The sequence below is a fragment of the Mesocricetus auratus genome, unplaced genomic scaffold (genome assembly GCF_017639785.1).
Source record: "Mesocricetus auratus isolate SY011 unplaced genomic scaffold, BCM_Maur_2.0 Super-Scaffold_2245, whole genome shotgun sequence".
In the NCBI taxonomy this organism is placed as follows: domain Eukaryota; kingdom Metazoa; phylum Chordata; class Mammalia; order Rodentia; family Cricetidae; genus Mesocricetus; species Mesocricetus auratus.
The window spans coordinates 41,942,198-41,959,287 of record NW_024429180.1 but is presented as its reverse complement, the minus strand read 5'-3'; the positions used below and the strand labels follow the sequence as shown (position 1 = coordinate 41,959,287).

At 39.9% G+C, this 17,090-nt stretch overlaps 1 protein-coding gene across 5 annotated transcripts in view; it reads left to right on the top strand.

Moving 5' to 3' along the window:
* The window catches only part of Elf1 (E74 like ETS transcription factor 1), a 90,418-nt gene that overhangs the window by 32,293 nt on the left and 41,035 nt on the right, over positions 1-17,090 (top strand). For 3 of the 5 annotated variants that reach the window (XM_040755904.1, XM_021227664.2, XM_013114055.3), the window contains exon 1: positions 2,679-2,818. The exons of 1 other annotated variant lie outside the window; for it this stretch is intronic. The gene's annotated coding sequence lies outside the window, so the exon portion shown is untranslated. Of the gene's footprint in view, positions 1-2,678; positions 2,819-15,131; positions 15,279-17,090 lie in introns of those variants that run through there. One more of the 5 variants, XM_013114057.3, reaches the window with a different exon arrangement.

Below are 17,090 nucleotides of genomic sequence, written 5' to 3'. Positions count from 1 at the left end.
ACATGGTGTATAGACATACATGCAGGCAAACTGCTTATATGAATAAAATAATATATAAATTTTAAAAAATAGCAGAGGCAGGAGGAATGCCATGTGTTTGTGATTAGCCTGGGCTGCATACATAGTGAGCTCCATAGCGAGTTTGAAGTCTGCTTGCCTAGAGTATAATCCTGACCCAAAAACTGAGAAGCTCTGTCTGTAGGAGTTAATTGCTAGATCATATGATACACATATGTTTAACTTATTATGAAACTGCCAGTATCTTTTAAAGTAGCTATATCATTTTCCCTACCTACCAACAATGTATAAAAGTAGTAGTTGCACATTTGGGAAATGCTTAGTTAGTAAAATGCTTATTGTGCAAACATGAAGACCTGAGTTTTTTTGCCAGTACATGGTCTAATAATATAGCTTATGCTGGTCTTAAACATGCTAATTAGCTGAGTCAGGGATTATAGGCACACTATTTTGAAAACATACCAAACCTAACCTCAGAACAGTGTATTATAATGTACTTATGGGATATGTATGCACAATTTATTGACCTCCCAGGATGGCTATGGTGTCAAACCTGAGCATGTGTGTATTGTGAACCCCATGTTTCACACATTCTTGGTATGTGATTTGCTGTACTAGAGGTGTATCCTTAGCCCTAAGGAATTCTGTTTTTCCATGTTTGGATTGGGCATTGTACATATTTGGCAGGTATTCTACCACTGAACCAGTGTTTCCCCGCTGAGCCATACTCTCAGTCCTGCTTTGTTGTTGGTGTTTTGTTTCTAAAGAAAGGGTTTTGGTGTGTAACGAAGGCTAATCTTGAACTTGCTGTGTATGTAGCCTGGGCTTGATTTGGCCTTGCATTGTCCTGCCTCAGCCTAAGTAACTGAATTACAGGCATGCTCCTCTGAACTCTTGTCCAAGCCCTTTCTATGTTCCTATGTGTGCTCACCTGTGTGGGAAGGGCAAAAGTCAGGATGTTTTTCTTCAGGAGCCCCCAATTTTGTTTTTGAGATGGGGTATATTAGGCTAGACCAGCTGGCCAGCAAGCTCCAGAAGTTTTTCTGTCTCCCCTCTTTTGCTAGGTATTGAACTCCATAGCATTATTCATGCTAGGCAAGCACTTGACTATAGAGCTACATCCAAGCCAAGACCCAACCCAAGGTCTAGGCTTTCACCTGGGTGATAGGCATCAAACTCAAGTTCTCAGGCTCATGAGGCAAGCACTTTACTGACTGAGCCGTTACCCAGCCCTCTGTTCTAAGATGTGTATGGTTTTGGTAAGATTTTTGTCAGTTAAAAAAATCAGTGTTGCCATTTGTTTATTTTGATGCCATCCTTTTATTTATTTTTATTTTTTATTTTTTGGTTTATCGAGACAGGGTTTCTCTGTATTGTTTTGGAGGCTGTCCTGGAACTCACTGTAGACCAGGCTGGCCTGGAACTCAGAAATCTGCCTGCCTCTGCCTCCCAAGTTCTGGGATTAAAGGCGTGAGCCACCAACACCCGGGTCATCCTTTTATTTTTATTTTTTATAATTTTTATTTCTAATTACCTTTTAAAAATAAGATTAGGTTTACCTGGATATTACCCAAAATATTTGAGCTGTGGAAATGAGTTGGGGGCTTCCCAGTGAACAGTGGACTTCCATTGACCGTCAGAGAACCTTGTTCCTTGGTGAATGGGTTCTGAATATTCATTCTGAATTAAGTGAGCTAAATAGGACATTTGGCAGTCAAAATTGATTTATTCTTTTCTTTTGCATAATTAAAAAATAATTTATTAAGCACTAGAGATTATTATAGGAAAAAAGAAACTCTTCAGTGAAATAAATAGGCCATGTTAATTAACTAATTTCTTCCAATAAATTAAGAAGATATGCTCGATGAGGGGCCAGGGTAAACAGTTGTGGTAATATTTGGTGACTTGAGTACCTTGTCAGATGGTGACCTGGTGACCTGGAGGACATTGCTTTAGCCTCTTGCTTATTGGATTAGTGCAGGGTTGGAGAAGGGTGCCTGCCTGGTACTTCAGAGTACAGAAAGTTTCTTTCCACAGGTAAAGCTGTGGCTCTCTCTTGGAAATGATAGAGTTGTGAACTTTTAAAAAGTTTTTTATCCACCTTACAGTTCTACTTAAAGTCGTTTTGTTATGTTGGACTTTCTAACATGAATTTTTAAAAGTTATTTTAGTCATATTAATTGGCATTTATTTTTCCACTGAACTTTGGATTGTCTAGTGAATTTTATCTGTTTAGGGAACCTATAAGTCTGCATCTGGTATTACAGTTTGCTAGCTTTTCCAGATTACATAGCCATATATTCCTTCATATGAGAGTTAATGAGTAGCTAGGTAAGACACACCTTTTCAATTGCTGTGGTAAGAGACACAGTTCATTCTCTCTTCATCCTCTTTCCCCTTTCCCCTTTTATAGTAGTTGTATTTATTTGATGTGTTACTTTACCTTTCTTGTGGCTTGCAATTCTATTTGATACTATTAATTTTAAGATACAGCAGTTACCATGTGACAGTTTAAACTAGGTAGATTTTGCTCCTTGACTCTTGTCTGACTCCTGCTGTCTGCCTCTCCTCTGTTTTTTTTTTTTTACCTGTGCATTTGCATGTTTGACCTAGCAGAATAATTGGGTCCACAGCAACATGGGCGTGCCTCCCTTAGAAACACTTAGTTTCATGTGTGAGTCATAAGCTGAAGCAGACACCACTTCCCCAATCTACAGGAGCCATTTTACCAGCACAAAACTTGCCCGGTTGCTTTTCAGTCTCCAGCCCAGAGGATGAAACCCGAAGACAAAGTTTAAAGGTAACTTGTGATTTTGTTGTCTGCTCCTGGCTACTTTCGAGCTAATGGATGTTTGGAGGTGGTTCTTACCTGTGGTGGAACATGGCTGAACGTATTCTTTAGCCCTGATAAATAAATATGTGCAGTGAGTCACATGCCTGCTTGCTCTTCAACTACAGGCAGCAAAGCATTCAAAGGCTGAAAGTCCTAGCTCTTCCCCGCAGCGTTTTATACATCTGTGTGCTTGGTATTTTCCCCTCCTCTAACTTTAGATAAAGGAGAATCCCCCAAAGCAAACCAGATCAAGTTTTAATTAAAATAAATCTAATTGTCTTTGTGGGGCTAGCTGAGAAGTGACTCTTCAGTAGATTGTATTGCTCATGAGCTTCAGATGTTGGAAAAACTCCAGGAGCAGTGACTTGATTATGGTTTTTAATTAAGTATGAAATTTTGGGTCAATTTAGTCGTGTTGCTCACAGACGATTCTACGCTTTGTTTCCCCCTTTTTAAGTTAATGAGTTACACTAAATATTTCATCTTGAAAACCAGGGAGGTGTAAAAGCTACATAGGGCGCTCTAAAGTGAACGAACATTTGGGTGGTAAAAGCGTGTTTTCAGTGAAGAGTAAGACCGTCTGTCCTGATTCATTCAGCGTTGGAGAGAAATGAAGCCTTATGCCTACATGAACTTGCTTTGGATAGCAACTTCAGAAGTGAAACTGCTTCTAAAGGAATTGTGTAGTCTCTCAGTTTTGTGTAGAGAAAAAGGAGAGTGTTGGTCTTCCTCTTACTACATTGTTTTAATGCTTGGTTTTTTTTTTAATTAAAAAATTAAAAACCTTTTGTTAACAGGAGGTGGCTCAGTCTTTTCCTGAATTATTTGTTATCACTAAAACTGTTATATTTGGCCGGCAAGTATACATTCACTGTGCAGCAGTATTTTACTTGTGAAACATTCATTAAAGTAAATTTTGAGTAGGTAAATGATTAGGAAGAATTTTTGGAAATCAAATTCGCTGTCATTTGTTATTGACCTAAATAGTTTCTAACTATTTTACTGAGTAGATTTCAAAGGGAAGGCAAGAAGAGTGTTACTTCTTACTGTCTCGAAGAGTCTTGGTGTTAGCAGATCTCAGTATTGTGGTCTTGTAAGAAAGCCCAGACATTTCGACAGTTCAGCTGTGAGCCCGGCTCCATCACCTTTGTTTGCATATTGCAGGTTTGGTTGGCCTTTGACTAAGCAAAAACTGTATTTGCTTCAAGTCTGGACTGAAAAAAAAAAACTCAAAGACACGTTCTTACTTTTTTTTTCTTTTTAAGGCTAGTGATCGATAAGAGAAAAATCAAGGGGTAAATAAGCAAACTAAGAACATGTTTACTAAATAGAAGAATTTGATTTCTTAAAATTGAGATGTGCTGTATTTAAAAAAGACATTGGTTATGTATATAGGTTTCTTTGCATGTTTGTTTTGAGATAGGGTCTTGCTGTGTTGCTGGTCTTGAACTCTATTTGGCCTCAGCTTTCATGTGCTGGGATTACAGGCATGTGCTATCATGCTCAGCCGTCACTTTTTTACTATGATTAAAACGTAGGGCTTAGGGAGAACAGCAGAAAGGGAGGTTTGGGGTGAGGGAGCAGGGAGACTGACTTGATAGTTACCCTGCTGCTCTCTTTTTATAAGATTGAGGGGAAGTTTAAATTGAATCATAGAGAATTAGAACTGCTAACTGAAGATAGTTCAACTGACTTATTTATGGCTCACATAGGTGCTAATACTGGTTCCCAGCTTTGAACTCACTATGTACGAAAGAAGGGAATAAACTTGAACTCTGACCTTCCTGTCTCTCTACTTCCTAAATGCTGGAATTATTGACATGGGTCACAGTGTTTTGCTTTTTTTTTTTCTTCAGGTGTGGTGATTGCATAGTGATTTCCAGACAGTCAAGACTACTACATATAATGTCTTTAAAAAAGTTTTTGCTCTGTTTTTTTCTTAGGATATATCATCCTATCTTCTGTAAGATGGCTTTACATGTTGTATCATCTATATACTAGATGCTTAGTTATAAAATAAGTTATTCGTGCAAAGCTGGATGGTTTAAAGAATCTAATGTAACTAAAAGTAATTATTTTCTGGGCTGAGAAACTACATGGTCCAGTATAGTCAAAGTGTAGCATTGTATGGTAACACTATAAAAGGAGGGGTTTTTTTTTTGTTGTTGTTTGTTTGTTTTTTGAGACAGGGTTTCTGTGTAGCCCTGGCTGTCCTGGAACTCACTCTGTAGATCAGGCTGGCCTCTAATTCTAAGATTTGCTGAGCTGTGCCTCCTGAGTACTAGGATTAAAGGTGTGTGCCACCACTGCTTGGTGTGACTTTTATGATAATCTTTTATATATATATAGTTTTATTCTTTTGAACTTTGTAATAGTTGTAAATAGAACCATATTTTTCTGTAGCGATTTGCTTATTTCATTCAACTCAATGAAGCTAATTTTTCTAAGGCTCATCTTTGCATTCTCTCTCTCTCTTTTTTTTTTTTCGAGACAGGGTTTCTCTGTGGCTTTGGAGGCTGTCCTGGAACTTGCTCGGTAGACCAGGCTGGTCTCGAACTCTGCATTCGCTTTCTATACCACCATATTTCTTGCTTCTTGTTGATGGCATTAAAGTACTTCTAGTTTGGAAATATTCTTTAATGTACTTCCAAAAACATATGTTCAAGAGTTCTGTAGGACTAACTTTTCTTATTGAGATATGTGAATACTTTGCAGAGACTAAAGGAATAGATAATTTGAGAAAATAAATAGCCTTTTGAAAAGTCAGTGCTGAGATTGGCTAGATGGCTCAGCATTTTAGAGCACCAGCTGCTCTTCAAGAGGACCAGCTTTGATTCTCAGCACCCACATAGCAGCTCACAGCCATCTGTGTAACCCTGGTTCTCAGAGATCTGATTCCTTCTGGATTCCACCGGCACCAGGCAAACACGGTACACAGACATGTATGCAAGTGAAGCACTCATACACTTCAAATAATAAAACTGTTACAAAACTGTCAGTGCTAGTTGGTACAGATACAGGTAGGATGGTTTGGTTGCTCAGCCTTGACTCATGCTGAGGCCTGGCAAGCTCTAGCTGCCTTGGCTTTTGCAGCAACGCTTCACATGGCGGTGCAGTGAGAAGGTAGGTGTAACTGACACTTAGGTTGTCAAATGAGGACCATTTTGGCCTAATGAAGAGTTGAGAAGGCTTCTAGGTCCCTTGTGGATCTGAGAATCACTTTTTGAGAACCACTACAAAAGTGCCACCCTGGAAATGATCCATTTGTTCAAAAATTATCGATTGGGTAAGTAGGTGATGGCATATCCACAAAACTATGTGGCAGAAAGTTTATGCCAAACTTGGCTTTATAGTGGAGTATTTTTGTATTTTGGGCACCCGATGAAGAAATCAAAGGTCTCAAAGAAAGCGAAAGTACTTGGTGTGAGCCTCTGTGCCTTTGCCTTGGAAACGGGAAGCTGGAGGGTAGAAGGAAGCTGCTGCTTGCTGCTTCAGTGCTCTGAGAGGCTTTCGTATGGTGACTTTAACTTCAATAGAGAAGGAGTTAACCGTGGTATCAACCATATTAATGTCCTTTAGAGCAACAGGTGAAATGTGCCTTTAAATTAACTTCTAGTAGATCAGTTGTCAGTACATTTTAAGTTTTCCTTGCTTTTAAAAATTCTCCTTTTTATGAAAAAGAGGTTTCTGATACTTTGGGAGCTGGGGTTACTAATGGCTGTAAGGAACCTAACTAACATGGGTGCTGAGAACTGAACTCTGGTCTTCTGGAAGAGCAGCAAGTACTCTCAACCTCTGAGTCATCTCTCCACCACCACCATTCCTTTTGTAGTTGTTTTGCTCTTTTTTCCTTCCTTCCTTCCTTCCTTCCTTCCTTCCTTCCTTCCTTCCTTCCTTCCTTCCTTCCTTCCTTCCTTCCTTCCTCCTCCTCCTCTTCTTCTTCTTCTTCTTTTTTTTTTTTTTGAGACAGGGTCTCCCTATTTAGCCCAGGCTGACCTTGAATTCTTCACCTCAGCTTCCCAGCTTTGGGATTACAGGCAAGCATCACCACACCTAGTTTACAGTTCTTTATTGTGTTATTAACTGGAAGAACTTTGAGTGCTGTATAGAGTTTCAGACTCGAGACAGTGGTACAGCTCTATGGTAGGCTGCTTGCCTAGTGTGCAGGTGGCCTGCTTCAATCCTTAGTACCACAAGAAAAACAAAGTTTCAGTTTGAATTAAAGAAGTATTTTAAGAAGGTTTGAAAGAGAACTTTCATTTATACATTTAGTCTTTCCGTTAAAGCTGCCACAGGAAATGTATTGTATCTATATTCTGCATAAAGTCGGAACACTTATTGTGAGAGGCATCTTTGAAGATAGTTTACTTTGTACATTTAAAATATCTGTTATAATGAAAGCCCAGTAATTATAAATTGGTTTAGTATAGTTTAATATGTTCTTAAGCACTTAAGTTCTGGAGAGTGTTTGGTGCTTAAAAATTCCATGTACATTGTGTTTAAGTTTTTTTAAAGTTTGTTAGAAAGCATTGGAAGAGAGAGAGAGAGAGAGAGAGAGAGAGAGAGAGAGAGAGAGAGAGAGAGAGAGAGAGAGAGAGAGAGAGAGAGAGAGAATATGTATGTGTGTGTATACATACGTGCTTGGGAATGAAACCTAGGGCCTTGAACATTCTAGGCAAGTCATTCGAGCACTGAGCTATATCTTTAGCCCTTCTATTCTCATTCCCTCTCCCTGTCTCCCTCTCACACTTCTCAGCCTTGCATAGGCTAAGTAAATGGTGAACTACCAAGTTACACCCCAGCTCAATATTCAGGTTTCAATTGGAGGTATTCATTAGAGTTGTATTAAGGCACTAATAGCCATTGAAAAGAATGAGTTTTAGCCTTTCATTTGAAAATGTTAGGTAGAAATGAAACTGTATATTCATGCCAGCCTATAAAATTTTGTACTGGAGGAGCATAGTGCCTCACTTAAACCTGAATAGTAAGTGTATGTTAAATTCTAATAGGAAAAAAGTCATAGGGTGCTCTCAGTGGGCTTATGTGATATGAACAATGTCACTTTTAGACAATGACATTTTCTTTGGTTTTTTGAGACAGGGTTTCTCTGTAGCTTTGGAGGTTGTCATGGAACTTGCTCTGTAGACTAGGCTGGCCTTGAACTCAGATCTGCCTTCCTCTGACTCTCAAGTGCTGGAATTAGAGGCATGTGCCACCACTGCCCAGCACTTTCTAAAGCCTGGTAAAATTATAGTTGAAGTAGAGTCTATTTTATAGCTGGGTAAGAACTGACTAGTATTAGTGGGGAAGATAGCTGCATTTTGCCTACCCATGTTGATCTAGAACAGGAGGTCTGAGTGATGAATTGTGATCATTCATAAAGATTTTAGTTTCGGAGACATGATGAACCACTGAGCACCTGTGTTCATTTCAATTAATTGGAAGTTAGGTTAAAATGACTTGATGTAACTGAATTTATTTACTGAGAATAGTTTTGCTTGAATTTTGTATAGTTGATGGTAGATATATAAATAAATTACACGAAGCAAGTTTTTGACTTGTTCTTTGAGAAAGAAGAGGTAGTTTGTTGGTGGTTTGGGGCACAGATAATAATCCAAGACATACAAAAGGCTTTATAAAAGTAACCAGCAGTCTGGGTATAGCTTAGTTGGTAGTGTGTCTGTATAGTATGAATCATGTCTGGAAGTGGATACCGGAGGATTTGAAGTTCACTGCCATCCTTTGGTTGCATAGGGAGTTGGAGAACAGTTCGGTTTATATGAGAACCTATCATAGAAAAAGTAGCCAAACCCCAAAGATGAGGTGGTAAATTAATCAGTTCTGTGTTGCTGAGTCATTTTTGGAGGTGGGCATGTTATATCTTGCCCACCATGCTATATACCACGGAGCTATAGGCTTATCTATTTTATTTATTTGCTTGCTTAAAGACAGAGGCTCACTATGTAGCCCCGGCTGGCCTAGAATGCTTTATGAAGCTCAGGCTGGCCTCAAATTCAGAGAGATCCAGGCTTCCTCTGCCTCCCCTGTTTGTTTTGATATGTAAAACTAGGGTTAGGGAGGATAGTAAATGTTACTGTTGAAATAGGCAAACTCTTGAAACAGGTGAAATAGTTTGAAGGCATATTCTGCTGTTTTATTCATCGTGTGTGTGTGTGTGTGTGTGTGTGTGTGTGTGTGTGTGTGTGTGCGCGCGCGTTTAATTTTTTCCCCCCTTGGACCCAGGGTCTTTTGCATGATAGATAAGTACCTTACCATTTAGCAATAGCTCCAGTCCTTTTGGTATTTTTCCTTTGAGACAGGGATTTACTAAGTCGCCTGGTTTCCTCTTGCTCTGTAGCAGTCCTTCAGGCCTGGCCACAGTGTTTTGATCTTTGGTATTCATTCCTAGAAATACTTCAGAGGACTTGAACATTGTTCTTTTGTGTGCATATTGAGCCTTAGATCTCAATACCAGCATACTTTTATTGTCTTTTCTCTTTTTGTGTTTCTGATATCATACTTTACTATATTTTCACATGGGCAATTGAACTATTTATAAAGTAAGATGCAGCAGAGAAGGCAGGAAGTACTTGACGTTTGTATGCCATATCTTGTTCTGTGCTTCCTGTCAGTTAAACCACGAAGAGAGGAACAGAGACACAGATGTACAATTGCTGCTTCAATTTCCCATCAGGGAGCCCAGTTAAGCATAAAGCTTGTTGCATTAAGCTTTTGTACTCATTGACTATAGGAGTATTGTAGGCTTCTTTGTGTTACATGGATTTTATGGATATGAAGTGGCCATTTGATGTTAGTTACAGGACTTGATAAGAAAACACAAGTTTTACACATTTAAAAGGTGTTTTCTTTTGTGATTTTGTTTTGTTTTCTGAGAGTATATGTACCCAGGTTGCCATTGAACTCATGATTCTATGGACTTAGTCTCCTAAGTACTGGGATTATAGGCATGTACCTCCACCCTAAGTTCAAGTATATCTTAGTGTGAGAGTATGTATGCACGTGTGTGTGTGTGGGGGGCACTGGAGGCCAGGGCCAACTTGGGTGGCATTCCTTAGGAACCAGAGGAGTTGTTCCTCAGGAACTGTTCACTTGGCATATGCTTGCATGAACTCATATGTGTGCACATGTGTGTGAGGTGTGTGTACACATGTAGGGAAGAAGTCAGCCTTGGTGTTATTGCTAAGAGCCGTGCTTTTTACTTTTAGAGCTAGGAACTAAACCCAGGGCTTGGACATGATAAGCATGTTCATTGCCAGCGAGCCACAACTCCTGCACTACAGAGCTATCATTTTTTGAGGCAGGACCTCTTACTGAGACTTGGGGCTTATGAGTATACTTATTTATTTCACTTCAGTCTTTGGAGACAGGCTCTCTCTGTTATATAGCTCTGGCTGTCCTGGAACTCTCTATGCAGACCAGGCTGGCCTCAAACTCACAGAGATCCACCTGCTTCTGTAAAATAAAGGTGTGTATCACTATGCCCAGCCTTACCAAATATATTTAATCCAAACAATGGAGGAAAGTGTTTAAAGAAAAAAATGTATTTTTGTGGTCTTACTATATCAGAGTAGATGGTTGTATTGTATTTTCTTTCGTATGCCTTTTAAACATTTTCTTGGTTTCCATTGTGTCTTGAATGTGGAAAAATCTATCTACACTCACAAAAATTGCTGAAGATAAGGGAAGAGGTGAGACAGTCTCATTGCTCTGTGGAAATGCTTGTTTTCTGCTAGGACTGTCCCTCCTCCTTTTAGATTCCCTGCCAGTGTCGCCTTTGCTCCCTCTCACAGCCTGTGAACTTGGGAAGGCAGGATAGGAGTTATCACTAATGAAATAGCCCCCATGTCACTTTGTGAAGTTTTCTCCATCTCACAAGTATGTATCTCCTGCCCCCATCATTTGGTTGATTCATTTATTTACATTTAGTTGTCTGCTCCCCGTTTCACGTTCTTAGGAACCGAGCCGACTGAGGACAAAGATCACACCTTAATTGCCTTTATTTTTGTTTGCTCAGTACTCAGGTTGTACCTATGTACAAGCACAGGTGCGGATACACACTTGATAGCTCTATGTACAAGCATAGGTGCGGATACACACTTGATAGCTCTACCCTGGAACCAGATCAACAGGCTGATTAAAGCACTAGAATGTGTCTTCTCTACAACTTGCTTTGTGCTTTATTTGCAAGAAATAGTTGAAGTGAGCACTTCTTCCTTCTGCCTTTCTCTCTTCTCTTCCTTCCTTCCTTTTTTTTTCTGTGGGGCCAGGGATCAAAGCCATGGTTTTGTACACGCTAAATGGGTGTCCAGGCTTCTCCACTGAACTGTGTCCTTAGAGGTTAAGCTTTCCTGGATGCTGGTGAGAGCAGGCTGTATTAAGTAGCGAAGAAAATTAGTTGTCTTGGATATCATTTGCTTTATTGAATAGCTCACTATTAAATGCTTTTAGTTCAACTTGACAACATATAGTCACGCATAGATGCAGCTAGTCCACATATTTCATTTGTGCTGCTATCCAAGTGAATGCAAGTTATTTTGGTGTTTAGTTGAATAGCTTGTACAAAGAATGTAATAGAATCATGTTTTTAAAGATCTTGGTTGGATGTGGTGCTGCACACTTTTAATTACAACACTCAGGAGGCTGAGAGAGGCAGGTGCCTCTCTGTGAATTTGAGGCCAGCCTCTTTTGTGTATTGTGTTCCAGACCAGCCAGGATTAAACAGTGAGACCATGTTAGGGGGGGGGGAGGGGAGGGGAGAGGAGAGGAGAAAGGATTTTGCGAATTTTTGGTGGTAGTGGGGATTAAATCTGGGGTCTTATATATATTGGGCAAGCATTATGCCAGAGAACCCAGCCCTCATTTAAACTGTGTTTTTGTTTGTTTTGTTTGTTTTCGAGACAGGGTTTCTCTGTGGCTTTGGAGGCTGTCCTGGAATGAGATCTTGTACACTAGACTGGTCTCAAACTCAGATATCCGCCTGCCTCTGCCTCCCGAGTGCTGGGATTAAATGTATGCACCACCACCGCCCAGCTACTGTTTGTGTTTTTTAACTTTTTTTTTTTTTACAGATTTTGAGACTGGGTCTCACTCAATGAGTTGCTAGACTGGCCTTGACCTCATTTTGTAGCTCAAGCTTCAGCTTTTGGTTTTCTTGCCAGGCCTCTGAGTAGCTGGGGACAGGCCAGCACCACTGCTTAGCTTTTCAATGCTGCTTAAGTTACTTGAGATAAGGTCTAAGCACACAACTCAGGATGGCCTTCAGCTCCCTGTGTAGCCTAGGCTGGGACAGTAGGCACGTACCTCCACATCTGGCGCGTTTTTGATACAGGAACTCATTGTGTGGACCAAGTTGGCCTTATAATTGCCTCCTCATGCCTCTGCCTTCCTGGTGCTAGAATTCCAGGTGTGTACTTCCATCCCTCTGTTTCTTCCCTTCTAATTCTTAGACAGAGAAAAAACACAGGTCATCAGTTAAGTGAGTTTTGTTTATTTAAATTTCTCTCTCTCTCTTTCCTTTTTTTTTTTTTTTTTGCAATAACCCAAGCACTTGAAAAGCCTGTGTTGAGGGTATCTATGCTATTAACAAAGGGTTAAAGGAGAGTATCTTATACCAGTGAAGGGAAGCTGTCACTTTTGCCATCATCTGTGCATGCTGGTCACAGCTATTCTTGTCATTTTGGAACAGTAGTCCCATATTAGTAGGACTTGCGTTGGGCTTTGCAAGCACAGGCACCCCACTCTGTTGTTAGAACTCTTTTTTGAAAACCCCTGGACTGTCTACAAGGATACATCATTGACCTGCTTTATTAACAATTAAATACTGCCTTCTGGGGTTTAACTGTAGTCATCTTATTTACTGAACTACACTGTAAACTTCATGGATCAAGGATGATGTATTATTTTTCTGTATTTTCCACAGGACTGCAATTAGGTAAATTCAGTGAATACTCATGATTCTTACCACTGAATCCGTCAATAGTAGAGGTGCCTCTAAACATAGATGTTTGAGATCTTTTGATTAGTTCTAGATAGACATCAAAGGAATATAGTTAACCATTTCCTATTGGAGAAAACTTCAGTCAGTGTCACTGAAACACTTTAGAGCTTCTTGGGACTTTTCTAATTACAGCTACTTTTTTTTTCTCATGAGAAATTTTACATGGACCCCCGATTATAGGCTTATGTAAAATAGGTGTACAAAGCAAACCTTTGCTGATAGTAAACCATAAAGAATGTAAGGTCCAGTGGTGAGTAGAGAGGCTTGCTGGGAATCCTACCGATTCAAGTACATCCACAGGACCCACAGGAGGAAGGGGAGAATGGATCCCTGCAAAGCTGTTCACTGACAACACCAACCACATACTCATGTACACACGAAATGAATGTAAAAAATTGAACAGAACACTGCTTTTGTATATATATATATATAATTTTATCATTTATTAAAGACAGACAAATTTATATACTCACGAGGATTACTTGTTTATTTTCACATGAAATAATTAAATCTCCACTGAATATTTGATACTGTGGGACATTTTTCAGAGTTGTTTGATATTTTGATTTTATAATTAATCAAGCAGAGAATGATGCTTCATATAAATACATGGTACAAAAATGTCAGAAATATGTTTAGGGCTATTTCCAAATTGTTGGGAATTCTGTCTTAATCCCAAGCTAAAATTTTTGGGGGGTCGGGAAGGGGTTTCCAGGCAGGGTTTCTCTGTAGCTTTGGAGGCTGTCCTGGAACTAGCTCTTAGAGGTGTGTGTCACTACCTGACCTTTATTTCCTGTAGTGGTGGTGCACACCTTTAATCTCAACACTCTGGAGGCCGAGGCAAAGACTGAAGCAGAGGGCGGTGGATCTTTGATTTCAAGACCAGCCTAGTCTGCATATCGAGTTCGAGACCAGCTGGGGCTACACACTGAGACTCTGCCTCAAAAACAAGCCGTGGAGGTGGGGGAAATTTACTGTTGCAAGTGTTTATGACCCTCACATTCTGTCACTAGATCTCCCACAGTTTAAGGAGCTGAAGATGTAGTTAATGTAGCTGAAATGGATTCAATAATTGAGTACTTGTATTTTAAAAGATGAACGTCCTAAAAATTTAGCCCGTATATGTCACAAATCTTCAGATTACTTACAATGAAGTTTGTTACTAAGATTTATAAATAGGAAAATAGTCATGAAAATGCTTTTTAAACATTGTCAGTATTTTAATTGTGTACCCTGTATTACTAAGCCCATGCCTTCTGCTTTCCTGTCTCTGCCTTTGTGGTCTTGGTGCTGCTGATGTTTGATTTTCCCTGCGTTTAGAAGCTGAGGTGCCCGTTAGTCATGGGGATTATTATAAGGATTCCCCAACTATAAGACAGAGTCTCTCATTGGCCTGGAACTCATTTAGGTTAGCCTGTCTGGCCGGCAGGCACCAAGGATCATCCTCCTCCGTCTCCTAAGCAAGCAGGCACCGTCACACATGGTGTAGGTTCTGGAGACAGAACTCACTTTACTAACCGAGTCCACCCCCACCCCCAATCCATTTAAAGACAGGATCTCGATTTGTCCCTCAGGCTTGGTGTCTTAACTTGCAGATGCTAGGGATTGTTGTGGAAGGACACCTGGCCCTGGAGGTTAAGCACGTTCTCTGGCTTTCCTCAGTCAGTGCCAAAGCCTAAATGTTACTGATGGGAATCAGCTGTTCTCTCAGATGGGCGAACCATGGCGCTAGAGCCTGCTTTTCCTAAAATGAAAATATTAACCAGAGGAATAGACAGCCACAGAAATGGAATACAGATCTCTTGCAAGTTATTGCGCAAGTTATTTCCTGTTTGTTGCAGAGAAAAATGTTTAGTTGCCTGAACAGGTTTTACTGATAAGGACGTTTTAACATGTTTGCATTCCCTCGGTAGATTTTTTTTTTGTCAGAGTTCAGGTTTTAGGTACTGGACAGAAGATGGATAATTTGCATAATAAAGCATAATTTAATATTTTGCTGAGGATAACTTTTAGCCTTTTGAGAAAGGAATTAAAACTTTTTTCATGACTAAATTTATGATTACCATTCACTGTTTCTCTTTTAAAGTTTCATGTTTTCAGAACATGTTCAGAAAGAGTTAATCCTGAGACCACAGGTATGAACAGGTCTAGGTATGAGAGCTCTTGGCTTTTCAGGTACTATAAATGCTGCCTGGGTGCAACCTGACACCGGGTAAGCCGAGTGGCCAATAATGGAAAGTGGAGAGGTATGTGAAAGAACAGGAATTTCAGGTGTGGGGAGTAATTGCAGCCTCCCTCAGAGCCCTGGAACTGCTCCTCTGGTGTCAGCAGAAAGGCAGAAGTACAGAAAGTCAGCCGGCTTGGTTGAGCGTTTTGATGCTTTTGAAAATGATCATAGTTGAAGCCAAGGTGAGTTTGATTGGGGAGAGACCTGCTTCAGCTTTGCCTGGGCCGCCAGAGCCTTGTCTGAGGCTTTATGTGCACGCCACCTTTCATGCGGTGTTTGTATGACAGTAAGTCAGTTTCCATAAAGTTATGGGTGCCTCACTCCCCTGTGCTGTCCCTCAATTTAAAAATGACCTTTCTTAATTAGATAACTAAAGACAAGACAGTTGATTTAAATTAACAAATGGCCAATATTACGTAGCTGTACTGAATAGCTAGCTACTTAAAAGACATGGGAGACCAGTGTGATTGTATACACTTGAAGTCCAGCACTTCAGAGACAGATGAAAAGGTTGAGAAGGACTCTGAGTTCAACTCCAAGAAACAAACGAAACCAAGCTGGTGGTCATATATGTGGTATGGTACAAATTACAGAAACTTGGTTATATTCCTTTGTTTTTTTCTAAGATACACCTCCACTCACAGAGACAATTTTGTATTCCTTTGAGTATTTGAAAAATTAAAAAGTTAATTTTTTAAAAGGTTACGATAGCAAAGGCTTTTTTGTTTGTTTTAAGACAGGGTCTCCTGTGGTCTAAGCCAGGCTAGAACAGATTCTCCTGCCTCTCTACCTTGCAAATATTGGGATTACAGATGAATACCAACATGTCTTGCTTTTAAGCATTTTATTTTAAAGAGATTTTTATTTTTATTTGTGTGTGAGTATACCACACAGCAGTGCTTGGGAATGAATTTTGGTCCTCTTAGGATAGCAGTTTGTTCTTCGAGGCCAGCCTGGTCTACAAGAGCTAGTTCTCTGTGGCCTCCAAAGCCACAGAGAAACTCTGCCTCCAAAAACCCCAACAAAAGAACAACAACAACAAAGGATAGCAGTTTGTAACTCACCAGTCATCTCTCTAATCTCTTTAGCCCCAAGCATTTTATTATTTATTTTGCTTTTTTGAGACAGGTCTTAACTATGTAATCTTGGCTGGCCTGGAACTTGCTATGTGGATCTGGTAGGCCTCAAACTTTTTTAAAAATTCATTTATTCTTAATTTAGTGTTTTGCTTGCGTGCGTGTCTTAGTGAGGGTGTTGAGTTCCCTGGAACTGGAGTTACAGACAGTTGTGAGCTGCCAGGTGGGTTCTGGAAATTGAACCTGGATTCTCTGGAAGAACAGTCAGTGCCTTTAACTGCTGAGCATCTCTCTAGCTCCCTGGCCTTGAACCCTTAGAGATCTGCTTGCCTCTTGCCTTCTGAGTGCTGGGGTTAAAGTTTACCATACCTGTTGTATTTTTTAAATTAAATTATGAAACTCCTGAATGCAATGAGAAATGATTTATTTTCAGCATTAACTTGTGCCCACCCCCATTTTGTATATGTGTGATACTTGGCTTAGAGAGATCTTTATAGTAAGGTTTATTTTAAAATTATTGTCGTGAGAGATGGCTCAGCACTTAGGAGCACTTGCTGTTCTTGCAGAGGACCCAAGTGTTCCCAGTACCTACATTGTAACTCACAACCACCCATAACCAGTTCCAGGAAGTCTGACGCCCTCTTCTGACATCCACAGGCATTGGGCATGCATATGGTGTACATGCATACATTCAGGCAAAACACTCATAAGCGTAGAAAAAAAGTCTTAAAAGTTTGAATAAATAAAATTATTACCCTTTCCCCTTACTATAGGTAACTAAAAGACTAATAGTGTTCTTGTTTGGAAAATTCAGCTCTATTCACAGAATGGCAATTACATTATGGTGTCCCCGCCTCCCTCCATATTCACATTTACTTTTCTTTTAAAAGATTTATATAATTTATTTTATGTTTTACT